The sequence below is a fragment of the Amblyomma americanum genome, chromosome 11, assembly GCF_052857255.1.
Source record: "Amblyomma americanum isolate KBUSLIRL-KWMA chromosome 11, ASM5285725v1, whole genome shotgun sequence".
NCBI classification, from domain to species: Eukaryota; Metazoa; Arthropoda; class Arachnida; order Ixodida; family Ixodidae; genus Amblyomma; species Amblyomma americanum.
In genome coordinates, this window is record NC_135507.1 from 23,311,091 (window position 1) to 23,337,941 (window position 26,851).

The window sequence follows — 26,851 nt, forward strand, 5'->3', positions numbered from 1 at the left end:
CTCACACAGAACACAACAACGATATATGAAAGAATCGCAGTACATAAGCTTATTTTTAACCTAAAAGCAAGAGTACATTGCACGCACGGTATACTACCCCTCATAAGTTCTTTGCAGCACTATGGAAGATCTCCTCAGCCAATCAAGACAGTGCTTTAAACGTGGTCCTCCGTGCCTCATCATATGCAGATATAGTTCGAATTTGAAAGTATAGACACCGTGTACATCAGGAATGGCATATGGACGCTTCCGTATACTAAACGGAAGCACTTGGCGGAGCGTTACACTGTCTGTCTCATTTACAAATGGAGACGTAATGACAACTTTATCCTAGTGCATCGATCTTGTTTTTAGAACAGTAACCATTGTTGTTAATGAACCTACATTCTTCTTTAGGCCTAGAAGCGGCAGAGTTTGTTGCTTACGGATGATCCTGTATGTGAGATCAAACGGGACAAAAGCTGAACGCCGTATTTATGGCCAATCAACGATCTTGAAAAACTCAGTAACAATGGCAAATTGACTTGATCCACAGCTGGGAGTTGAAAGCCTAATGTTTTGAACACTTTCAGCCTACAGAAGAGTCATGAAAAGTCTAGATTTGAAACACATCACGCTATCCCACATGCCTATATATTCTGCAGCTTCAGAAAGTCACCTCTGCACTCGTCATAGCTTTGGTAGTGCTGGAAGGAACCACTGAGATGAATTATATTGACACACTTGTTGCAGCTAGTGCCTGCCACTGCCTATCATAAGATTGGTACAGCTCTTTTCCGTAACGCTTTCAGCAGCAGAGAGAGCTAAGCACGCTAGGCTGGCTTTCACCGCATGACACCGATGTGGCGCGGAATATTAGAACAGGTGATCAAGCACACCCACGTTGATGTCGTTTCATAGAATCATTTTGAATCGGATGACCTGTGTTCAATATAGCCACTAATCCAGGATATCCGAATTCGACTACAAAATTTTTAATGGCACTTTGGCCACTACAAGGCATCTTCGCATGCGTAAGCATAAAACCACGAAAGAAAGTGTCAGTAGCAATTAGCCATTTCCGCTTTTGCACTGTCTTTCGCTGCCGTTCTGCACTAAAACATGCGCAGTTCGGGTTCTTGGCCATCACTGTCCATAGTAACTAGGAGTTTGCGAATATTAAAATTTAGTTCATTAAAAAAAATTTCAGAAAAGGATTAACAAGCAAATGTTGTTTCCCTTGTTTTCTTTTTTTTTCAAAATTGTGTGTGGTTTCTGCGATGCAAATAAACAAAACTTGAGTGACTCAGCACTGTATAAAGAAACATGATGTGCACAGAAATGTATACTACTTGATTAGCATAACAGTGTCCAACCTGCAATGTGGTCATGCAAAATGAAATTCATAAAATGATAACACTGACAATAATGAAAATTACACTGACTGGTAAAACCTCATTAATTCGGAGTTGAAAGAATCTAAAGAAGTACCTGGGTTATCCAAATGTCGATGTATATAAATGAGTTAGATCTGAAGGTCGATGTATAAAATTCCCCATGGCCCCGAAAAAAAAAGCCAAATATGCCGATATTTACCTTTTTGGTATGTGGTACAACAATATGAGTCGGCTCCATAACGCAGGCACCTATACGTCTGCGACGAGCACATACTTTCAACGTGCTGGAAAAACGCGAGCGTACATGTGGAGGGGACACACACTGGCATTGGAACGCCAAAGCTGCTTCTAAAAAGGACAGCTAATTACCTGCCAGTCGGCATCCAAAAGTGACGTGGAACTGAGATTGGACTACTGGCGAATGCGCCGACCGACAACTGCCATCGAACTTATGTTCTGCCATCAAACATCGAACGACGAAGAAAAGAAGCAGGACCTTGTATTGTTTTTCTCTCGATTGTTGTATTGTTTTTCTCTCGATCGTTGTATAGTTTGCCGAAATATTATGGTTTTCCCACGGTTGAATTTATGAAAGTTCGTGCAGTATACAATCGCTTGCGGGTATTCAGAAATTCAAGAATACGAACACGAATTGAATATCAAACATACTCAAATCGTATTCGAAACTTGACAAAAATAGGTGGGTCGTTGTGGGCTTAATGCATTTTCACCATGCCTAAACAGCGAGTTTTTCAGTGCGGCATACATATACAGTTGTTAAAGGGACCCAGAAAGGGGGTCTCAATAAAGTTGCGATATGTCTGGGATGTTAAAAGATGACGGTTCATAATTATCCCCAGCAAGAATTATTGTAAAGTGTTTTGTGGAAGCTGAGTTATATGCAGACAAAGTTTGAACTTCCGTGTTTTCGCGCCTTTCCGTCTCTCGCACGCCAAAACGGCGGCGCTCCTCCGCCGGGTGCGGCGCGCGCGGAGTGGTCGCGGTAGCGCGACGTCTGAAAGAATTTGGCGCTGTGAACCAATGACAACCCTCGGCTGCTGACGTCATTTGCATGACGTGACGTCGTATGCCAGGTTTTCGTGCGAAAGCCCAGCACCGCGCGTCGCCGCGAGGTGCGAAAGCGGGAATTTAAAAAAAATGTATTGTAAATTTCCCGCCCGCTTTTGTGGTCTCGTACGCGGCATGGACGCTTGGTGGCCTGTACTGTACTTAGTGCAAGCATTTTAAAGCCAAGCTCAAACACCCCTTTCTCTGGCCCTTTAATATGAACTACTGATCTAGGTACTTTAGTGGCTGCCGGATACCTGGGTGATCTGCGCATGCGCGCTCCGGTAACGGTAACACTGTACCCGGTATACGCACCTTTTGCATACCGTGTTACCGGTACCGGTGCGCCGGGAGCCCGCGCGCAGCAAATGCACAAATCGCCTTGACGGCGCCAGGTACCCGGCAGCTGCGTGTGCGCCTGAAGCATCGGGACCAATCAGCACGTGCTCACCGGCAGTGGGCGGGCTCCCGGTACTCCGGTAGCGTTAACACGGTATGCTCACAAGCACGACGCCTTCAGGGACAGAAACAGCTAATGCTTTGTATGTTTCCAGGACTGCCGATCGGTGTAGCTCATTGCCGGGAATATACATGTGATCAGGGATCCACCGAAGGGTCATTGGTCGTGGGTTCGAAGCTGTGAGTGCAGCATCTAAGGCCGACCGTGTTGGGAAGGGGAGGGCTCAATTTCGTGTTTTGTTCTCCTCGCTATCCGTACTGTCCATACTAACACATGCAAATTAAAGCCCCTTTATTGTAGTCGGCAGAAGACGTCATGGTGGGGCTTTAATATACCCGAGGCCAAACGGGCTCCGTGCATTTCCCCCCTGTCCATTGGGATTTGGCAGCATGCACCTGATGTCCTTGCAACTCACACCATCCCTCTCTCCGCTTTTGTATCCCGCACTCCCCTTACCCCAGTGCAGGGTAGCTACCCAGAACAACCTTCTGGTTACCCTTCTCCCTCTCTCTTTCTCTACACTCGTTGCGTGGACTATTGGTGGACAGCAGTTGAAATGCGACGCTGACCGTCCTGTTTTCATATCTCGCACCTCCTTAGCACCCGCCGCGTTGGCTCAGTGGTTAGGGCACTCGGCTACTGATCCGGAGTTCCCGGGTTCGAACCCGACCGCGGCGGCTGCGTTTTTATGGTGGCGAATCGCATAGTCGCCCGTGTGCTGTGCGATTTCAGTGCGCGTTAAAGATCCCCAGGTGGTCGAAATTATTCCGGAGCCCTCCACTACGGCCCCTCTATCTTCCTTTCATCGTTAACTCCCTCCTTTATCCCTTCTCTTGCGGCGAGGTTCAAGTATCCAACGATATATGAGACAGATACTGCCATTTCCTTTCCCTAAAAGCCAGTTATTATTACTATTATTATTATTATTATTATTATTATTATTATTTATTATCACCTCCTTAGCCCGTTTTGGGAGCTTTTCGATGAACGTCGACACCGTGCTAGCCTTCACTTCTCGAACAACGCGGCACTGTTTGCACTAGAAATCGCAAAACCCGTGACCCGGCACCGTAGTGCAAGCAAGATTTGAGCGAACATTGTAGACACAGGATCAATGTGAAGCTGATCGCTTGGTGAATCCTGTGCAGGGTACACTCGACGCTTGGTGCTACGTCACTGTAAAGTTCTCTCTCTCGTTCTTGAACTGAATGTAATAAGAGTAAAGTGCTTTGCCGCAATTCATTTTTTGCCAGAAGGCCGAAAAGAATACATAGGCCTAGCTTCGGTGTACCCTTTAGGGAAAGTGACGGTCAAGCTAGAGTTCTTCGACCATTTTGGAGCCGGCGAGGGCCAATTAGTGGGACGAAACAGATTTTCGCAATGTGCTTTTTTTCACTGTTTCTACTCGCGTGACTTAACGGTGACGTTCCGGGACAGCCGGACAAGCGAGCGCGGGTTCGGCGATGGCCAGTCATACTCTGCTGCCGTCTCTCTAATCGCGATGAGCAGGTGACGGGGCACTTGCATGCAGCAGCCGGGAAGAAGTCAAGCAGTCGAGCGCGATAGGGCGCGAGGCTGAAACGTAGGTGAAAAGATGCGATCAGCCACCTAAAAAAAGAAAGGCATCGCAATAGCTTCAGTTGGAACACGTGCGAAGTAAGACTGAAGATAAGGCCAGCCGCTTCTGCTCGGCACGGCGGGCGAGAATTGGCGGGACTCGGCCTAAGTCTACCGGGGCAACAGACATGGCGGCAGCATGGCGTTGCCCTTTCAATGGTGCTCGGGTGTAATTTTCTTAATTATTCGTGGCGCCGTTGGAAAGTGACCTTGACGGAATGAACTAATGAAACCCTTCTTGCTTCCCTCGTCGAACTGTGGTGTGACCTGAAACCCTGTCTTAGCTGGGGCCTCGGAACTATCAAGATGTAGCCTGACAAATTCAGAAGAGCACAGCTATTTACCGGCGCCTGACAACGTCGTGTTCGTACCAGTTGTTCGCCTGTCCATCGCTAAACACGGCAGATCACCTCTTCAATCGCGAAAGAACTTCTGCCAAAGTGCCACTGCTGCCAGCTTGTCATCGAAGTGCAGTGTTTTCGGCGTCGCCTCTTCAAAGGGTGGACTCGGCTTGCATGGACGATGCCTTCCGAAAGCTTCGTCCGCGACAGCTAGAACGGTAAGTGCGATTACAATCTCTCAGTTCTGCAACTCGCACTTTTGAATTCGCGAGTTTTGCAATAGTCGAGGTTTCGTTAGTGAGGAAAATGCGTTGAACGCACATACGAAGATACCATAACGACCTATATTTACCCCAGGAGATGTAGTCGCGGTGGCACAGCTGCAAGCAATGATATACAGCACGCGGTGATGTGTGGCGTACAGATGATCGCTGATCTAGTAGTTAAAGGCACGCTCCGACGCAATCGTCTGCCCTAGAAAGCAGGGAGGGAAGTAAGCACCGAAGTTGTCGCACAGCGAGTGCTCCAGGTTTAGGAACTAGAAGCACTGTTCTCTCCGGTACCGCAGGGAAACAACCTTCGTACCAACTGGTTCAAGTATATACCAGTAAGAGAGGGAACGAAAGACGGAGAAGGATACCGGTTCGATGCCCTGCACTGGGGGAAATGGATGTGAGGATATGAAGGTGTATGAGAAACGATAATGTGGTGTTCTCTGAAGAATGAAAAGCCGTTCCCCTTCATAACATCAGAGAAGCCTTCAGTTTTTGGGTCAGGGGAAGGCACGCGATTGGCTCGCATCGGCACGATTTCGAGTGCTCCGTCTTTCATATCGATTGTACTGGCACGCATGTGTTTATTAGGAGGCTCTGAGTTTCGCGGAGACTCCAGCGCACTCAATTTCATGGTAGTCGGTTTGGTATAAGGGGGCTTAACGTCCCAAAAGCGACTCAGGCTATGAGAGGCGCCGTAATGAAGGGCTCCTGAAATTTCGACCACCTGGTGTTCTTTAACGTACACTGACATAGCACAGTGCACGGGCCTCTAGAATTTCGCCTCCATCGAAATTCGACCGCCGTGGCCGGGATAGAACCCATGTATTTCGAGCCAGCAGCCCAGCGCCACAACCACTCAGCCACCGCGGCGGATTTCAAGTTTCATTAACACTTTTGCACTAACATGAACTATGTGTTGAGGGAATTTTTCTGCCACAGCTTGACAACTGAGCCCACGCCGCTTTAGTAAGTCACAATTAGTACACAGAACCAGAGAGCCTTCGCAACGTTGTCGCAAGCACTTGGCGTGAAATTCCCAACTATTCGGCTCTGGCATACATAACCCTATCGCGTCTCGCACAGGTCGGCATTAACTCGTCGGTTTAGAGAGCATTGTCGCGTTTTTTATTTTTGATCCTTTTTTGATCGGCCACAGCAAGAAGCGGGACCACATTCGTGCAAGCTGTCGCGGACGCGATGCGCTGCCTAGTTCCAACGCTATCAGGATTCGTTCGGTTATCTTATTATATAACACTTTGCGCGATTATCTTTCCCTTCATCATTCTTGTTCATCACCACCGACGCGCGGCCTTGGCATCGTCTTTTCGCCACGGCTCGCGCATGCGCGCCAGAAGTGATTGGAAGGCTGGCAAAATATCGGTTTTACGCAATAGCGTATACAGCTCGCTCGATCGAAAAGCAGTCTGCGTAGTCGGCACAGCGTGTCAGAAATAATGGGGGGAGGCTGCGTAAAAAAAATCGTATCGTGGTAATTTTCGGCTCTAGTGATTGTTGATTCATTGGTGTGTGACAAGCGATGACGAGTTAATGAAGTCCGTGTAGTCAATTGAATTAAAGGAAAAACTGGAAAAAGAGGGATTCAAAGGTGTCAAAATGCTCAGAATGAACAGCTCATGCTTGGTGATATGCTAGTTAAGAAAATTTAGAGTGTGTAATTGATCAACTAATTGATTGAAACGATTAAAAAATAAAAATGCGTTCAAAGGTAGCGTGTCAAAGTTGGCTAGGACTTTGGTGTAAGGTCCGCCCGTTATAAGGAATAAGCCCCAAAATCCAATCCAATCCAAGGTGTCAAATTGCTCAGAACAGAAAGCCTAACCCGCTAGGCTATCGCGTCATACGCTAAAGGCAGAGCTGAAATGTCCTCGCCAATTTTTGCTCATATGATTTCGCAATGTTCGAAACCGTTTGTGAAGATGTATGTATACGGCCTTTGTCAAAAACATCATGTGTGTTTCACCTATAGATGTTTTGCAAGTTTTTAAAGTAGGCTTTTTGAGTTACAAGAGCGATTTTTTCTGCATACCATTGTCACCTGTGCAGCTTATCAGAATACAGCTAAACCGTGCTAACTAGTAGGCTGGCTAACTGAACTTTGTAATTATTACTCTTAGGCTTGTTATTTAGTGAGATGCGCGCGGACCTTCGGAAGTAATGTCCATACCGCAGTCACTCTGGGCTCTGTGTCCCAACAATTTTGCCTGTATCGCACCTAAATATATGCGCTCTCGATAAACTTGCAGGCGAAGCAACCCCTCCAGTCTTCATAACTCGTCTAAGTAGCCAAAATATGTTGGGCCACAGTGCCGAGGAGAGGCAACGGCATTTTCTAAGTTCTAAAAACTTATATGAATATTATTTACGGGGAGCGCAGACCTCTCAGCTAGCAAGGAGACCAACAGTAATAATTAAAAAGTTATTTTATGTCAGTTCCCATCCTACTAGTTAGTATCTCTTAGCTGTATTCTAATGCGCTACACTGCTGACAATGCTATAGTGAAAAAGCGCTCTAACTCAAAAAGCCCATTATCAAATATCACAGAACTTCTTAGGTGAAACACGCGGTACGTATACAGCCTCGGTACGTATACCGGGTCCGAACTCGGGCCATGCGCTATGGCTCGCTTTGGCGGGGCAAATCTCTCGACTGTGAGACGAACTCTATAGTTCTTCTCCTGCCCTAAATTCAGGACTTCCCAGATCGCTATAGACAGCCTCACTACACGACACAGAAACAAGCTTTTTTGGGCTGTTTATTTCCGACAGAGGTTGCAAGTCTAACGCAACATGGAGGTTAAGTGTCGCTTAGGCCGCAATGCACCAAGAGGTTTTTACTAGTGTAAATTTCGCTTACTCGCCAATGACAAATGGAGGTAGAGGGTTGAGAAGCCTAATGACTAGCTGTGCTGATGTGTGCTGTACTCAGCCTTCTTGCGGTATTGTGCAGCGTCAGAGTACTTTATTTTGATTGAATTAGGCCTGAAGTGATCACTTGCAAATCGCCAGACTATATACCATCCTGCTCAGCATTCACTTCAGCGCGTGCATTCGCCAACGACCATGGAGCGGTATGCGCTACGCGGTCGCTTTATTGTGCCGTGATGGACACTGTAGAAGGCTATGCACTTTCGATTGCTAGCTGCGTGCATAACCGCTGCTCTGTGACTGGAGCTCCGTCCATAACTTGTGTATTTCAAGTCACAGTGAGCGCCGTGGTGTCCGTTCATGACTTCAATGGTCAGAGTGATCAGAGTTTTGCTTGGACAACGTGGGATTGAGAGCCTCGTCTACTTCGATACTAATGACTGACTGGTGAACGAGTCGCTGTCGCTGCTGCGCCGGTTCTCTTTCCAGGGAAAAGCTTATTCACCCAAGAAATGGTTTGCGTTGGAAGTCTCGTTTAGAGTCCTGCCTGCGTTTTGTCATAGTTACATAACTGTGTGCTGAGCCACGTTTCAAACTTTAGTAGATTTTCTTGCGCGCAGGGGCTTGCCAGTTCTGGTGAATGTCAGTGACGTTTTCTCTTTTCCGCAAAGTTAGTGTTTGTTAGTGCTTCGGCAGTAGAGAGATCAGTACCGAGGCACTTGATCGTCATTACCTGTGGCGTCTTAAAACGCACCCTCACTTCCCACTGCTGACCAGGTATACCACCGAAAGATTACAAGAATGTTACACTTTTGTTTTGGCCAAATCTTGAGTGTTCTTAATGTCATTTTTTCGAACATTTTCTTCACGTTACAGATAAAAGTCCAAATAACCTTTTCTTAACATTAAGTAGACATTTAAGCAACACAAATGTAACATTTGTCGAAAATAATGAAGCAACCCTGCTCGAGCATGCAGGCCCACTAGTGTGACAATTAATTTTATCAACGCTATGCAAGGATCGCGGACGCCACGGTGGCTCAGTGGTTATGGCGCTCAGCTGCTGACCCGAAAGACGCGGGTTCTATCCCGGCCGCGGCGGTCGAATTTCGATGGTGGCGAAATTCTAGAGGCCCGTGTACTGTGCGATGTTAGTGCACGTTAAAGAACCCCAGGTGGTCGAAATTTGCACAGCCGTTCACAATGGCGTCCCTCATAGCCTGAATCGCTTTGGGACGTTGAACCCCCATAAACCATGCTTTGCAAGGGCCAGCAGCGATGGCGATACTTCATTTCCACAACAGAGCACAACATGAAACTAGTATAGGCTCACCTCCGAAAGGATGCAATGTCGTCAAGCTTATACGGCCATTACTGAGGAGTGTGCTATGAGTGATTGTGGCGAAAGGGTAATAAGCGAAGTTTTCTAACAAAGTAATGGGGTTGCATGTGCACGTTACCTATGGCGGGCATAATCTGAGACTTGGTTGCGAAGTACTGCTAGCTGAAAAACTTGTTTACTATAAAATTTGTGGACAGCCCTCTGGGACCCAATGCTCGAAATACATTTGTAATGTTTTATAGTTATGATTGAAACATGATAATGTTTAGAAACAATCATCAAATTCTGCTTGCATGGAACGTTAAAGGAATGTTTATGCTTCAAAATATAACATTATTTGTTCTTTTTTAACTTTATAACAACATTTAAAAGTTTGGATTAGAATAATATTTACCTACTTTCAATGTTAAACTCATTTTTTAGATGTGACATATTGCCTTTTATATAATAATATTCGACGTTAATTTAACATTTTAATGTAACAATGTTCCTGAACTTACATAACGTTTTTATAGATCGTTCTAATGTTCAGTGCTATCGGGGCGTGGCCAGCGTATCGCATTTGGCACGTGTGGGGGGGGGGGGGGGGCAACTTTATTTTTTAAAATACCAAAAGGTCATCAAGGGTGGGCTCCTAATTGTCCAAGAGTCCAGGGGCCTGGCCTTCACGGAGAGCTCTGTACACTTACCATATGTTTGGCCAGCTGGTTGAGCAACTCGCAGAGTAGCATCCCGTGAGGAGGTGGATGGGTTGGGTATAGGAGGAACTTCCACAGGTTGGGGCATTCCCACAGGTGGTGTATGAAGGTGACCACATGTTGAGCAGAGTGGGAAGGTCAGGGTAGGGTGGTTGCGATGAAGGAGGTACGGTGAGATGTGGCAGTTTGTCTGCATTGCCGCCAGACTGCACCGTATTTTTAATCTAGTGCATGGTGAGGCTGTGGGAGCGCGAGCGGCTGCTTTTCTGACAAGTGGTGATTTGATGCTACGTGCGCAGAGCGCGCGAGGTTCCCTGCGTGGGTCTTGGTGTCCCATCTTTCGGGGCTCGGAAGGATAGTTCTCGAGCCAGCGCATGAACGCGCTTATTACCGGGGATCGAGGCATGCCCAGGAACCCACGCGAGGGTTATTAGAGATTAAACGGTTTTATTGAAAAAGATGCATAGGTAAGATGTACATAAGTTGATTATTACAGAAGGAGGTCCCAAAGTGGAAACTGTCAGGGGGACCTCTTGTAATTAATTGCATATTTGAAGTAGGCTAAACATATGGCAGATAGCAACTACATAGTGGAAAACAGGTGCAATGGAAACTAAGAACGGAACTAACAGTTTAGGCATGCTAAATTTTAAAAAAGCACATTTTGCAAACACAAAAAGAGAACATAGAACAAGCACTCAGACAATAGAATTCGTGCACAATACTAACAGGTTTCATTGGCGTGGCAATTGAAGGCAATTATGCAGTACATAGTTTTTCAAGTTTTTATTGGATTGTGCTTCGGTGCGGAATGATTTGATGATTGCGGGTAGCGAGTTCCAGACAGTGATTGCTGAAAATAAAGCGGACTGTTTGTTATAATTAGTTTTGACTTTCGGAAGCAAAAGAATATGTTGTTCAGCGTTACACAACGTTACACAACACGTTACACAAACAGGAAGCTGTAAATATAGGGAGAGTTGTGCTATTGTGACGGGCGCGATAAATTAATAAAACTAGTTTCAGTTGGAGTGAACAAAGGAGAGGCAAGATATTGAGCCGGCGGTAAAGGGGAGCACTGGATGCGGTGTATGAGCTGAATGTCATTATTCTAACAGATTTGTTTTGAAGATGACACAAATAAGAAAGATGGGTATAGTACGTGTTACCCCACGATGATAAACAGTAAAAGAGGTGGCTATGAATGAATGCGTAATAAAGTTAGCGAAGAATATGCTGTTGGAAATAATAACGCGTTCTAGTTAGTATACGTATACCAAGTGCAACTTTTTTGCTAATATATTTTGGTGTGAAGGTTAAATTTTAAATGTGAACCAAGCGTCACACCAAGAAATGTTACAGAACTTGATGGCAGAATAATGTGATTATTTAGGTATACATCTGGAATGCTGACAAGTCGTTTGTATTCTGAGTGAAATATCATTAGCTTTGTTATAATTGGGTTTATTTGTAAAAGATTGCTGTGGCACCAGTCCATTACATTTATGAGGTCGGCATTAATTTTTGATGTTAGTTCACTTAAGTTATCGCTAGAAGAAAATATGGTAGTGTCATCTGCATACAGAATGCAGTAAGTGTTATTGAGGCATTTTTGCAGATCATGAATGTAAATTAAGAACAGAAGGGGGCCTAAAACAGATCCTTGCGGGACTCCTTGAATAATTGTAATTGGTTGGGATAAATTATTCGATATTTGTACAAACTGAGTTCTGTTAGCGAGGTAATTACGTAGTAAACTATGAGTGGGCCCACAAATTCCCATCGCTTCTAGTTTTAAAAGGAGTATGGGATGATTGATTGTATCAAATGCCTTCGTAAAATCAATGAATACAGCTGCCGTCCAAAGTTCGTTATCAATGAAGTGTTTAATTCTGTCAGTAAATTGTATCAGTACGAGCTCAGTGGAATAGTTAGGGCGAAAACCAAATTGATGAGGTATCAGAAGGCTGAATTTTAGAAGGTAGTTCATTAGAAGGTTAACAACGAGCTTTTCGATTACTTTACTGAAAAATGGAAGAATAGTTATCGGACGATAATTAGCCAAACTGTATCTATCGCCTCGCTTATGTATAGGAATAACTTTGCCGTTTTTAAGTTGATCTGGAAAGTCACCTGACTTAAACATCTTATTGATAACATTAGTGAGAACGGACGACAGTTCGTGTGCAACAAGTTTAATTTTAGATGAAGGATAGGATCTAAGCCACACCCGGTATTTTTTAAGCTGGGTAAGCGTGTGTCCTGATGCGAGAATGTGTCAGGTGGTTGATTTGATAATGCTTTGCTGATATTGACGGTACGCAGCTTAAGAGATGGTGCAGATATCCGTGATGTTTGGATCTTAAGCATGTATCAGCGCCAAGGCGATGGCCGCGCCTTCAGCCACGATGGTGCCATCCCCGATAGGCGGCGACAGCGGTATAATAGCCTGAAAGGGTGCGTTGAGCCGCGTCTACATAGATGTCGGGCCTACCTCTGCAGTGTTTAGTGTAATACTCAGCTCTGGCCTGGCGTCTGCCCCTGTGTATATAGCTCGGGGTTCATTTTTCTGGGCAGAGGTATGGTGCGCAGTTGGTTCTGGATGTAAGTTTGGTTGATTTGGTTGCTGGGGGAAGGTGAACATGTGAAGGGGGCCAGGCGATGACGCCGTAGGAGGTGTTGGCCGGTTTCTGTGCGGGTTAGTCGAAGTATCTGGTTGCTTCGTGGGGCTTCGAGTAGTTCCGAGATAGTTTTGCAGGTGCCCGTTACGAGTAGTGATCTGTGCTGACTGCGATAGACGGAACGCTGATGTCGCATTTCTAATAAAAAGTTAAGCTTTGTCTTGTTTCGTTGTGTTGAGGAAGTGATAATGAACGTGATAAGTCAAACGGCTCGTGATGAGGGCGTCTGCCATATTAAGCTTCCCTCTCTGACAGGTCATGGTTGCGTGTGACTACTCTGCGGATAAGGCCCGCGATTTGTTTGATTTGCTTGCATAGTAGTTGCAGAGTGAAGGTTGCATCTAGTCCTGTATAATAGAGTCCGAGGACCTATGGAGTCAGGGACGTTGGAGTCCAGGGAGTCTATTGACCAGGGGTATGTGGTCGTCGTACATTCGGAGGTGTGTGCGTGGAAACCGGGAAAGTGGTCTGATCATCAGCAGTTCCGATTTCAGCGAGGACCAATTAAGGACACTATTAGTCAGGCTTGAGGTGTTGATATCACCTGCCAATTGTAAAGTGTCTTGCACCTTTCCCATGGAGTCTTAAGTCTTCCATAAGGTGATGACGTCAGCGTAATTTCCGCTTGGAGGTCAGGTATGTTGCTGAGCTGTTTGGCCAAGAGGGCTAGGGCTACATTAAATAGGAGGGAGGAGGGAGTGGTTCCTTGTGGAGTGCCCCGGTGCGGGAGGGAGAATGGAGGTGATATTACGCCGAGCTGGTTTGGGCCGTTCATTGTGTAAAGAAGGCTTGGATGTGGCGCCATATGTGCGACCCGCAGCCCGTGGTGGCCGTGGTGCGAATATTGTCTAAGGCTTTTTGAAGGTCTGGGGCGAGAATGGCGCGTGTGCTGGCCGTGTGCTTCGTGTTTTGGAATGAGGTTTCTTTCATGAATAGGAGTACGTCTTGTGCCGAGAGATTGGAACGAAAGCCGAATTGATTGTTGGATAGGAATTCCGAGACTTCCATTGCGCTAAAAATAAAGGGGTGTGCCGCGGACGCGTGATACCAACGACATATTGTTTGCCATAGTCTGGCACAACTCATAGTATCTTTTTATATTTCGCATAAACAGTCAATTAGCTCGAATTATTTATGCAAAATTTGTAGTTTTTATTATTGGCACAAGCGCACTTTCTCAAATTTTGTTCTCAAATTAAGAGCTTAAGAAGTAAGAAAAGTGCACCGCTAAACGGCCAAAAAAGCAATAGCAGTAGTTAGTGTTTAATGTAAAATAAAAACAAAAAGGAATTGGTAAAAGACTTTTGCTAACCCCGGCATCTGCCATCACTACGGCGGCGGCACCTGAGCTGGGGTAGTGCAAATAAAGAATAGCAGGCAGTTTGAAGAAGTGAAATGATAGAGGTGAGGGGACAGTAAAAAGAAAACACGTCGTCTAGGCGGCTACCGTCTTTCTGTTGGACATTAAAAGTTTTCCTATGCTATCCTATCCGTTTTTCCGGAAAAGACGGTACCTCGTGCGTAGTCTACTTTCCCAGCATTCAAGGAAAGCCCGCGAAATAGGAAGAAAAAAACGCACACTTGACTGTGCTCTTTCTCTGCCGTGTTCTACAGCCCCCGACCCTCTTTTGAACGATCAAAGCGTGCATGCTAAGCGTGTTGAAGTGGGTGGTCGATGGTGCTTTCAGTATCGGCTTGAAAGTACTTACCTCCGGGCCTTCGGGAACTCGGGAAGAGACACCTGGAGGTAGCGTTGCCCTCGGAGGCAACGCGATGTGGCCTGTGGATTGATTTATTGGTTCAAACAACCTTTATTTCCATCAGAAAAAAGGCGCCTCCCTCCCCGCCCCCGGCACGCAGGCCTGGGAAGACGGGGAGTCGTGCGCCTGCGGATTGGAGGCTGGTAGGCAGTCCTTGGCTTGTCGCGGCCTCTTCCGCCACACATGGATGGTGCGTCGCTGGATGGTAGGGCCCGCGCTTTGCAGCAGGGTCTCCCAGGCTTCTCTACTTACTATATTTTGTCCCACCCCTGGGGATTGTTGGCACGCCCAAATTATGTGGTCGAGGGTCCTTCTTGCCCCAGAGTGTTTGCACTGATCGTTCTCCCTAATCTCTGGGTGCAGGTGAAACGCCCAGATCGGGTTCATGAAGGTGTTAGTTTGGAGCCGCCTCCACGCGACAGCATCTCTGTTATTTAGGCTAACATCTGGCGGGGGTACCAGTCTATGTCCCAATTTATAGTGGTCGATGATTTCCCCGTAATTTTGCGGACGCTCGTCGTATGCCCAGTGTGCGGGGGGCTCGACGGCTACCCGGAAGTAGAGATCTGTGGCTAGCTCGTGAGCCGACTCGTTACCAGGGACGGCAGCGTGCGCGAGTGACCAAATTAACTGAATTTTCCTATTCAGCGTTCCTTGGGTGAGGAAAGGCCTGTCAGGACAGCTAAAAAACTGATTACAGCGGAAGTAGCGAATCTGTTTCTGGCATGAGCAGGAGGAAAAACTTTATTAGACCGAAAGGTGTTTTGGGCACGTAGGCCCTTGAGCCCCCACACGAACCCACTGCATTCAGACGTCCATGAGTCCATGATGGTCCATGACGCCGGCGGCCCTGTTTGTCGCCACCTTCTGCGTGTCCGGGTCCGCAACAGGGCCTCCCATTCCTCCCAGCTGGTCAGGTGCTCCAGGCCCCGCGGGGGAGGATCCGCCGGGCATTGGAAGACGGTGTGGGTGAGGGTGGCGTGTGGCTCAGTGCAGAGAGAGCAGGTGTGGAGTGTAGGCTCTCGGATGGATCCGGGAGATGCTTCTGGCATGAGTATGGTGCATCTATAGTCTTGGAGAAAAAAGGAAAGGACGTTAATTGAAGAAGTCATCACTTTACAGCCTGAAAAAAGCATGTCACAGCTAGGAACTCACTTTGCCACATCCAAAGCTATAGCAGCCGTAAGTTATTTGATACAGAAAGAAAATTCATAATAATAATAATTGGTTTTTGGGGAAAGGAAATGGCGCAGTATCTGTCTCATATATCGTTGGACACCTGAACCGCGCCGTAAGGAAGATACCTTTTCTGAGTCTACGAGAATGGCGTGTTGGTGGGAATAATGTTGCTAGGCTTCTACGTACTCTGCTGACAAAAGAAAGCCACTTTGCAAGAAAAGTGTCAGTCGGCATTGATACTTGAAAACATAAAACAGCTACAGTTGAGTGTCGTTTCCACGTCTGTAACGGAATCGCATAATGACAGGGCAGACTGAGACAACGCAATGATGTGTTACGGTGAGCTTCAATCCGTCATGGCACTTATCGATCGCGTCTCTTTTCGGTGACGCCAAGGCTGTTAGCGGTTCCCCACGCGTCCACTTCGTGGTGTCGTTGATCTCTGTTCTTTACTGATAAGCTTGCAGCCTCCTCTGACCACGTCGCGACGCTAAGTTTCGCCTGAAGTAAACATTTCCGTTGTATGCCTCTCCAGCTGCTTGGCCCATGCTTGGGCAAGTCTATAGCATGTTACGTAAGAATGGCCGTTAAAAATATATTGGCTGAAATCAAGAAGGGGAAATTGGCATAAAAAGTGTATAAGGCGGAGAGCAGATAAGCTTTGGTCGGTTAGCGTAAAATTGTAGATTCCAAGGGAAGGTGAACATAGACAGGGGGTGGCAGAAGGCCAGGTGGTTAGATAAGATTGCGAAGTTTGCGAGTGTAGTTTACGTGAAATACTCTGTACAGCAAGCTTACAAAAATATACATAGACGAAGGAGGGAGAGTACAGTCTGTATGGGAAGTGATCGCAAACGTATTATTCTGCAGATGGGAGCCCTGATCAAAAGAGCAATGTGGAAAACACAAAACAGGAACGCAAAATTAAACGACGAACAAATTGCGCTAATAGCGGCTGGCGTTGAGGAAGCAATAGAGAAACGCCCTATGGAGGAGTGGGATTATAATTCGGACTACTCAGCAGTACGAAGAAACAGGTAGAAGTTGCAGACCGCCGGGAAGGAAAGAGGATAGCCACGAAGCTGGTGGAACAAGAAAATTAACGTAAAACGAAATTAAGCCTGCATTTTTGTATTTTCAAATCTTCCCACCAACTATGGCCTTGTTCACAAGGTCGCAATATTCATAAATAAATGTAATAAATAAATAAACGATCGGTGGCTTCAAGGGAACAGAGAGAAGCAAAAACGGCGCAGTTATCTCAAGAGGAAATGACCGAAAATGGGAATCTAATCGATAAAAAAAGCTGCATGTACAGGTCCTCGTCCAAAGTAAAATAAAGGAGTCCTCTGATCTCTGATTGGCTGAAGATCGCGATGCAGCTAAAGGTGGGGCAAGATAATTCTGGAACCATATAAGCTGTCTGGGTAAAAATAATCAAAGAATGTAGGAACAAACTCCCGACGCTAAAAGGAAATGTTGAGAGGGAGACGACGCTGTTAACTACATTGCATGAGTTATAGCCGAGCCATTTAGGAGCGACGATAGGGTAATCTCCAAAAATGAGAGAGCAACACGGGACAGCAGAATAGAAAGGGGCTAAGAACTGACCAATCTTAACTACAAAAGCGGAAGCAAATAATCCTAAATCCGCATCCGCAGAGATAGACGAAATGCAAATCAAGCTGATTAATGAACTTGGTCCAAGAAGCATGGAAACGTTGTTGAAAGCATTGGAAACAATGATAAGCAAATTCCTGACAGCGGGCGCAAGAGTAAAATGAATTTGATTGATAAAGGAAAAAGATAGTATGCACATACAATCCTTCAGATCGATTACGATGACGTGTGTCATGTACAGGCTGCAATGCAAGCGGCGAAATTAAAAATGCTGTCATGGACAGACAGTAATAAGATGCTCGGAAAACTTCAGAATCGGGGGCCTTTTCTTGCTTACCCAATGCATAGAATCAAATAGGGCGGAAAATAGACCCTAGGATTTAGATATAACAATGGTCATGTGAATTAATCTGCGGCGGAAGTTAGCAAAAAGTGATTGGAAGATTGGTGGCTCAAAAGTAGAGAGGTGACATAAGGTTAGAAGTGTCGGAATAAAAAAAGTCTGAAGGCACTTAAGTCCGCTTACGTGGGGGATTGCGAAAGCGTGTCACTTTTTTTGCATTCCACTCTGACGTCACATGTTAAGTCTAGTCATGTGACTTCATTATGACGTCACTTTCTGCATATCATCCTGACGACAAGTCACCCTTCCACTATTCAACTTACGGTCACGTGAGCACGAATCTTGGTGTCACGTGACTTGTTGTGACGCTATTTGACTTTGGTGGGACTCCCACATTTTCATTTCCGCTCTCTGCGGACGCCACTTTTTCTCTCGATGGGGGCATATAATGCTTTCGCATTATAATTGTATTTAAAGGAAATGGCGAATTTATGGACGGGTTTGCTCCACTGTTAAAGAAATATAAAGGAAAGAAATAACCTAACATGGTGGCGACTGCCATGAACCCGTTTCAAAGGGGACGCTCCATCAGCGCTTATCGCTTCTTTCGGACCGGAGCCGTGAAGACGCGCCATTCGACAGTGTCTCCCGCGCGTCCTGCGGCAGAGGAGTGGACGCTTGTTTACAGTGCTTTCGCCTGTACCGCTCTAAGGGATGAAATAGCACGCACTTCTTTCCACCTATTCTGCTGAAAGGCACTAGTCCTCTCTCGCTTGCAGTTCCTTGAGAAGATGGAAGGCCCAACAGCAGGTTTTAAGCGCTATCGTTTCAATGGCGTTCCGACGGTCCTCAACAATGTGAGACTGGTCCTGTAGCCGCTGTTGACGAAATAGTCCGAGCAAAGAAAGCCTGTTTCGGAACGTGTCCATGTCGATAGAGATGACTGCGCCCCAAGGAGCCATGCCCTGTGCAGATTGGTGCCCTTTTTAAAGGCTGCCACAGCTCATCAGCGCCACACACGGTGCGTTACACGGTGGCAGCACAGACTAAGGAACTATTACAACAGCTCTGTGCCGAGAAAATACCTCCGCATCCTGTTTCGCCGGTCACAAAACTATATACCACAGATTCTAATACATCAGAGTGAAGCCGCGAGCAATCTTATAGGTATATTTAGCTGCGATGCAATCCGCACTTTCACTAGTTGAAAAATGCGCCGACGCATCTGCAGCAGGGGCGCGCCATACCTGGCACCGGTCTAACCGGGTGCTATGGGAACGTCTGACGTCACGGCTTCCAAGAGGCTGCTGTCTCAAGCCTCCGTAACGAATATGTGCAGGTCAAGACCGTACGGGAGCGCGGCGTTGGATGACTGGAGGTGCAGGACGTGTTCTCCACGCAGCTCCAAGTGCAGCTTTGGGCGACAGAGCTCGCCGAGGACAGGCACACGGTGAGCACGTCACTCGTTTCACCACGCGCGAGAATGCCGCAGCGTCAACTAAATGGTGTGTAGACGAAGCACGAACAAGGGGCAGTTAGGCAAGTAGCTGAAGGATTGCGGAGAGTGAAATTTTAGTGCGAAAGCACTCATACGCTCACCAACACCGACCAAAGATCTTGTCACCACCGTACGTATACGTTTGTACTTTTGTCGTTTCATGACAACAGCGACGCCACATTAAATCAAACTAAGCATAAAAATTAGCTGCGGTTTAACTATTGCTGAACCTGGTTAGAGAGCGAAAGTTGTGCTGTATCAGGCAAGTAGGCGCGGCTTGGCGTCTGTAAAGTTGAGTGCGTTCCGTACACTGGATAGCCAGCGCGCCCACCCTGCCATTCACGCAGGTTGCAGTTAATGGTTCATCGCCAAATACTGGTCACCCAGTGAATACTGCGGCCTATTGCTGCAGTGCTGCGTGTCTGCCACAACGCTGTCAGCGCTAATGCATGCAACCCACATGTCTCTCACACCAGCGCCACGTACCTCAAAGCGCGATTGGGCCACCCACTGACCCAGGCGTGCCGCCACGCCCTTCCTTTCCTCAAAATCATCGGAGTCAACGCCAACGGCAATGAACGAGAGGCGAGCGCTCGATTTCGGCGTCAGCGGCGGCTGAGCGACGTTATAACAATCACGTGGCTCAGGGTCGGTTCAAAGTCAAACGCGCGCACACGGCGAATTGGCCGCAGCGGTTAATAGTTGATCGCGATCGCAATGGTTCGTTGGGTGACCAACCTCTCGCGATCAACCATTAACCGCCTTCTTTAGCGTGGCAGGGTGGGCGCGTTGCCTATCCATTGTGCAAAATGCAATCAACGTTACAGACGCCAAGCCGCGTCTTTGATTGAAGCCCGATTGAAGGTCTTTGAATGTCATTTTCCGGCCTACCCGACGACTGCTCTGCCTAGCGTAGTGAAGCTTTTCGCTTCAAAATACATAGCTAAAATTTCGCCCATCCAACCCAAAATTTGACCGTGACCAACACGATCACAAGTTGTAAAGGTGGCCCGGGCCACCCCCAAAATTTGACCTTGGGCGATTTGTATCAAAATCGATGTCCAATCATAATTTACCGTGCCAAACACGATGGCGACTTGCAAATTTGGCCCGTGCCTTTTCCAAAATATGGCCCGGGCCACTCATGAAATTTGACCTTGGCCTATTCGGACAAAAGGCAGAAGTATAGCCCAAAACCAGTGCTTCCGCACAATAGTAGCTTAACATTCGCCTACTTGCTTTGTCCGCCTCATTGTAAACAAGGAAAAAGTACCGGTTCCGAAACGTCTTCCATCATTGCTTAACATGGTCAGTGACTGCAAAACATTTTTTTTTCACTTCTATGCCTGACCAGGCGAATTTTCGTCGAATCCTTGACTACTATAGGTTTAACCGAGTTAAAACCCTGACATTTTTTTCTTAGATGGGTTTAGCATGTGCTCCTCATACTGTCACAGTTCTGCTTTAACCATGTTTATGAACTTTCACAAGGCAACCATTTTTGGTATGTTAACGGCCCAATAATGAAGGTGAGGATGACTTTTGCAATGGAAGGGCTAATTTTGGCAGAACTGCCTGGAACAGAGAGACAACGAACGCAACGAGCGTCTACTGTCAAGCAGGGGCGTGCCGTAGCTGGCACCAGGCGAACCGGTAGAAACGTGTGACGTCACAGCTGCCAAGAGGCTGCTGTTTGAAGCCCCCGTAACGAAATTGCGCAGGTCACGACTGTACCCGAGCCCGGCGTTGGATGACTGGAGGTGCAGGACGTGTTCAGCTTCGGACGGCAGAGCTCGCCGAGGACAGGCACACGGTGAGCACGTCACTCATTTCATCACGCGCGAGAATGCTGCAGCGTCAACTATAAATGGTCTGTAGACGAAGCGCAAGCTCGGACAGTGGGGCGAATTGCAACAGGGCCGGAAAGCGCAACTTTTTTATATGCCTATAGTATGCGCTTCTCATGCATACTGTATGACAGCTGCGTTGCAGCCATGATGTCTGTGAAGTGTTACAAGGAAACCGTTTTTGATATACTAACAGAGCATTCACGCTTGTCAGTAGGATTCTTACAGTGAAGCGATAGCTTTGCCAGAATGATCTGGAGCAGAGAGACGACAAACAGAACGAGTGCTTACTTTCAACTGTTTTATTTTTTTAGGCGGGAAAAGGTTTTGTAGGAATGGTGGAGGGTGGACACACACAATTATGGCTGTTTTGATATACGATAGGCGTGTTCTTTCTTGGCGAGTTTCACGGATGTTCTGCTCACATATTCATGTGTCAGTGCATGTCAGTGGGACACGCACGAAGGTATAGGTGGCCCAGACAGGTTTCCCCACCCCCAACCATCCCTCTCACCCCACTCCAGAGGCCATTCACAACCCAAGGGCTCATCTCCGCCCTCACGTACCCCATCTACTACACGTAAAGCAGTCCAACAATACATTCAAACATTCATTCCTTGAATTCAATGGTCTTCTTGACCAGCACCAAGCTGCATGTAGGGCTAAAAGGTCAACCACTGACCAGTTCGTTGCGTTTGAATCATACGTCATAACCACCACCACCACCATCATCATCATCATCATCAGTCAGACTACACCTATTGCAGGGAAAAGGCCTCTCCCATGTCTCTCCAATTAACCCTGTCCTTTGCCAGCTGCCCGCAAACGTCTTAATCTCATCCGCCCCCCTAACCGTCTGCCGCCCCTTGCTACGCTTGCCTTCTGTCGGAATCCACTCCGTTACCCTTAAGGACCAGCGGTTATCTTGCCTTCGCATTACATGCCCTACCCCAGCCCATTTCTCCTTCTTGATTTCGACTAGGATGTCCTTAACCCGCGTTTGTTTCCTCACCCACTCTGCCCGCTTCCGGTCTCTTAACGTTGCACCTATCATTTTTCTTTCCATAGCTCACTGTGTTGTCCTTAACTTAAGCCGAACCCTTTTCATTAGCCTCCACGTTTCTGCCCCGTAGGTGAGTAGCAGCAAGATACAGCTGTTGTACACTTTTCTCTTGAGAGATATTGGTAAACTGCCATTCATGACCTGAGAGAACCTACCATGTGCGCTCCACCACATTCTTATCCTTCTAGTTATTTCCCTCTCATGATCCGGATCAGCTGCCACTGCCTGCCCTAATTCCTTTACCACTTCCAGCACCTCGCTGCCAATTGTGAACTGCTGTTCCCTTCCTTGACTCTTGAGGAACGCTTTTGTGCATAAACAGAACTGTTTATCTGTTTTCTTTAATCTAGACAAAGCATATGATACCACATGATGCTAAGGTATCATCCGTGACCCGTTTCGTCTTTAGAGTGTAGAGTAAATCATGCAGAAATTATACCTATTAAGGTTGTTGAATTACCAAGTTCTAAGCCTTGTTTTCCCGGAACGAAGGCCGATTTCAGTTTAGCGAGTTTTCTAAAGACTGGCTGCAGCGCAAGAATACCTCTACGAAATTCTAATGTTAAATAAAAGCCTGTTGCCGGCGTTGGTGTGGTAGTGGTAGTTGCTTTTCTTTTATTAAAATAATAGTAAAAAAGAAGGAAAAGATTTTTGCTAGCCCCAGCATCTGCCATCGATGCTGAAGCACCTGAGCTGGGGCAGCGGACGTAAAGGATAGCAGGCATAATGGAGAAATGAAATGAAAGAGATGAGAGGACAGGGAGAGAGGATAGGGGGAGAAGTAATATATACAAACTATTTACACAAAAAGAAATGTGTCCAGGTTGTGCGCGTGAGTAGTTCATGTTGGAGGAATTAAAACACACGCGCACAGCAATGTGTTGGCTACAGCTGGAGTGGGGCGTCCAGTTATTAATCGTTCAAGGTAGAACTCGCGGAGCGTTCGGTCACTGCGTGTAACTACCTGGCGGAGAACAGACGGGACGTCAAGCCCATGTGTTCTAGGAATACACAGCATGGAATTTTTTTCTTTCACACCGAGGAGTTCAGTACCGTCGTATCTTTCAATTTTCGCTGGAATTACGGTATAGGAAAGCGGTGGCGCAATATGGTGGACAAAGGCAACCACTGTGGTCTTACCATGGAAAAAAATTGAGACACTTTGGAAATTCCAAAGTGTGTTCGGCGAAAGCCTGTGGCCATTCGACTGACTATGCCCATGTCTTTTTTTTTTTTGCATATGACACTCCCAGTCGAATTGCCACAGGCCTTCGCCGAACACACTTCAGAATTTCCAAAGTGTCATTCAATTTTTTTCTGGCGTTTGGTATTGGGGAAATCCGCCTTTCTGAGCCGCTTCTCTGAACCGCTTGCCGTGGAATCGTGGACGGCTTGGGAGCCATCCGACTCAATCGACTACAACAAAACGTCTGACGAAGGAGCGTCGCCGCGCCTGCCGCTGTCGCGCGCACTGGCTCCATCTGGTGCACGAGTGACGTCACTGTTGCTTGCGCAGCGAGTTGAGGTACCCGCCGCGGTGGCTCAGTGGTTAGAGCGCTCGGCTACTGATACGGAGTTCCCGGGCTCGAACCCGACCGCGGCGGCTGCGTTTTTATGGAGGAAAAACGCTAAGGCGCCCGTGTTCTGTGCGATGTCAGTGCACGTTAAAGATCCCCAGGTGGTCGAAATTATTCCGGAGCCCTCCACTACGACACCTCTCTCTTCCTTTCTTCTTTCACTCCCTCCCTTATCCCTTCCCTTACGGCGCGGTTCAGGTGTCCAACGATATATGACAGATACTGCGCCATTTCCTTTCCCCAAAATCCATTTGTTATTATTGTTATTATGTTGTTGGGAGTGGAAAAGGGAACATAGCGCGTGCATTTATCTTTCTCTTCTGAGCGGAGGGTCGCTGCGTTGAGAGGGTGGAGGAGGAGAGAAAAGAGTGGCGGTGGTAACCGCGTCGCGCGGGGAGAGGGGGTTGGCTGCGCCGCCACCTGTTTTGTGGAGGAGAATGTGCAGAGGCCACAACTGGTACTGTTTCAGGGCAGGGACAGACTGACGGGCGCCGCGAGTATGAGGAATTAAAGGCTTTCGCCTTAACAAAGCAGACGCTTAACCACCTTAATCTGGATCATCGCACGCTCCGCCTTGCATTGCACGAGGTGCTTAAAACGAAAAGCTGTACTGCTCTCCAAATAACCTGAACATCTCTTTCTGTCGCTGGTAAGACGTGTGAACACGTAATCGCGCGCCTGATTTTACGAAATTTCTTGCAGGCATGGTAGGTGATTGACACTCAGCGTTTGGGTAATGCGTAAACGTGCAAGCAAGAAAATCATGGGCGGTTTAGGTTGGGATTGACCACGAATTATCGTGCGCTAGCACCATTGTTTCTGGTTTTGTATGGTTTATCTTGAGAGAGAGAGAGAGAGAGAAAAAAACTTTATTATCTTGACTTTCTATGCTTTTGGTTGACCTGAACTGGCTTACTTCGGTCGATATATAACATTTTGCAAGTTTGCATGATATTGCATCATTTTAGACTTGTACTGCGGTAGAATTTGTCAATTATCTGCGTTCACAGATCCATGAGAGTCCTGATTCCGCTCCTGACACAGAGGTGCAGCGGTTAAGCTACGCACCGCTGCCTTGCGATGGCAGGTGCTACCATAGCTGGGGATTATGAAACCCATGTTGTTCCTTAGTAGTCTTTCGCGACTATTCAATAATTGAACTGCCACGGTGGGCAGCTTATGATGACGCTACAACGTCGCGTGGCGAATCTGGCCCACGTGCTAGAAGCAGGCTTCGGACAGACAGACGTCCGTATTTCGGCGAAGTGAAAGCGCTGGGGCACTAAAATTTTTTAAATTGGTTTTGGGGGAAAGGAAATGGCGCAGTATCTGTCTCATATATCGTTGGACACCTGAACCGCGCCGTAAGGGAAGGGATAAAGGAGGGAGTGAAAGAAGAAAGGAAGAAGAGGTGCCGTAGTGGAAGGCTCCGGAATAATTTCGACCACCTGGGTAATTAGCTGAAAAAGAAAAAGTGGAGGCCATAATCAGAAAATGCGTCAAACAGGCAGTTGGGCTACCCATGCACACAGCGACTGAGAAAGTGTTAGGTCTCGGTCTTCATAACACCCTAAGCGAGATTATTGAAGCGGTAACCGTCTCGCAGTACGAACGACTATCGGCCACACCAACTGGCAGACACATTCTGTCCACACTAGGCATAACATACGAACGACAAGGCGGACCCACAACTGACCTTCCCAAACATATACGCCAGCTTCTGGTCATTCCTCCACTACCTCGGAACATGCACCCAGATTTCCATGCTGAACGTCGTACAGAGAGAGCCAAATCATTAGGCAAACGCTTTCTTAATGATACCTCTGTGGTATATGTAGATGCGGCAGATTCTTCGGCTGACAAGATGGTAGCTGTGGTCACCACGGAACGTGGTACACTCATAACTGGGGGCACTATACGCACTCAGCACACACATGTTGGAGAAGAAACAGCCATTGCTCTAGCCGTTGTGGGATCCTCGGCAGAAACCATTGTCAGCGACTCAAAATTGGCTATACGTAACTACACGTTTGGAAGAATCTCCCCACAAGCAGCACGGATTCTGCTAAATTATCAGCCCACGCGGCGCATTCGCCTAATCTGGACGCCTGCTCATGCTTCCCTTGCTGGTAATGAGGCGGCTCATAACCTAGCTCGAGAACTGTCCCGCCGAGCTGGGTCGTGCAGCCCACCCACCCTATACTCTGGCAAGGACAGGTTGTTTTCTTACAGAGAAATCCTGCAGCACTACAGGCTTGCAAGACTCAGATTCCCCCCAGCAGATAAAACGCTCTCCAAGCAACAGGCCAAAGCCTGGCGTAAACTTCAAACTAACACCTATCCAAATCCCCAATTGTGTAGCTTCTATTCGGAAGGACTCTACTCAAACAAATGCAAAAATTGTGATGCGAAAGCCGATCTAAATCATATGATCTGGAACTGCCCGCAGTCCCTACCCGCGAGTCACTTCATTACCGACTCTGCTCATTGGGAGGCTCTATTGCTCAGCCCCGACCCGGGGATACAGATCAAGCTCCTCCAGCTGGCTGAAGACGCCGCCGCTGCCCAAGGGATAGCGGCCGCCGTTTAAGCGGGGGGCGACTTCGTGTCGCTCCTCTATATCCGCTGGAAATAAAGTTTCACAACCAACCAACCACCTGGGGATCTTTAACGTGCACTGACATCGCACAGCACACGGGCGCCTTAGCGTTTTTCCTCCATAAAAACGCAGCCGCCGCGGTCGGGTTCGAACCCGGGAACTCCGGATCAGTAGTCGAGAGCACTAAAATGGCAACCACAGGAATCTTTCACTCCAGACTCGGGGAGTTAGTGATTACGATTATATTCAGCCCAAATACTGCATTTTAGCGATACGTTTGATTTTTCAAGTGGTCTGGATAACGTTTTATTTTAAGCGAAAGCATAAGAGCCTTACTGGAGCGGAAAGCCGGCATCGCACTGGGGAAGACACTAAATAAATAAAAAAAACTGATTAGCTGGGGGAGCGGGATCTGAACCCGCAGCGGCACAGAAAATCAGTTCCCCTGGCCGCAGCTTCATACCACTACGCCATCACCACAGCTTTTTAAAGGATGGTATTCATTACATTGAAAATATATTCTATTCACATTAACTAAATTATTTACAAAGCTTGTAGGAAACCTTACGAAACACATCGCAGAAAGTCAGAGCAGCAGAGTACTAGACGCGAGGTAAGGCT

The 26,851-nt window shown here is 47.2% G+C and overlaps 1 long non-coding RNA gene across 1 annotated transcript in view; it reads left to right on the plus strand.

Moving 5' to 3' along the window:
* Window positions 1-4,564: 4,564 nt before the first annotated feature.
* LOC144110438 (uncharacterized) overlaps window positions 4,565-26,851 on the plus strand; it is a 46,931-nt gene continuing 24,644 nt past the window's right edge. The window contains exons 1-3 of the long non-coding RNA XR_013309840.1: window positions 4,565-5,080; window positions 18,986-19,096; window positions 20,866-20,957. This is a non-coding gene — a long non-coding RNA (uncharacterized LOC144110438). The remainder of the gene's footprint in view (window positions 5,081-18,985; window positions 19,097-20,865; window positions 20,958-26,851) is intronic.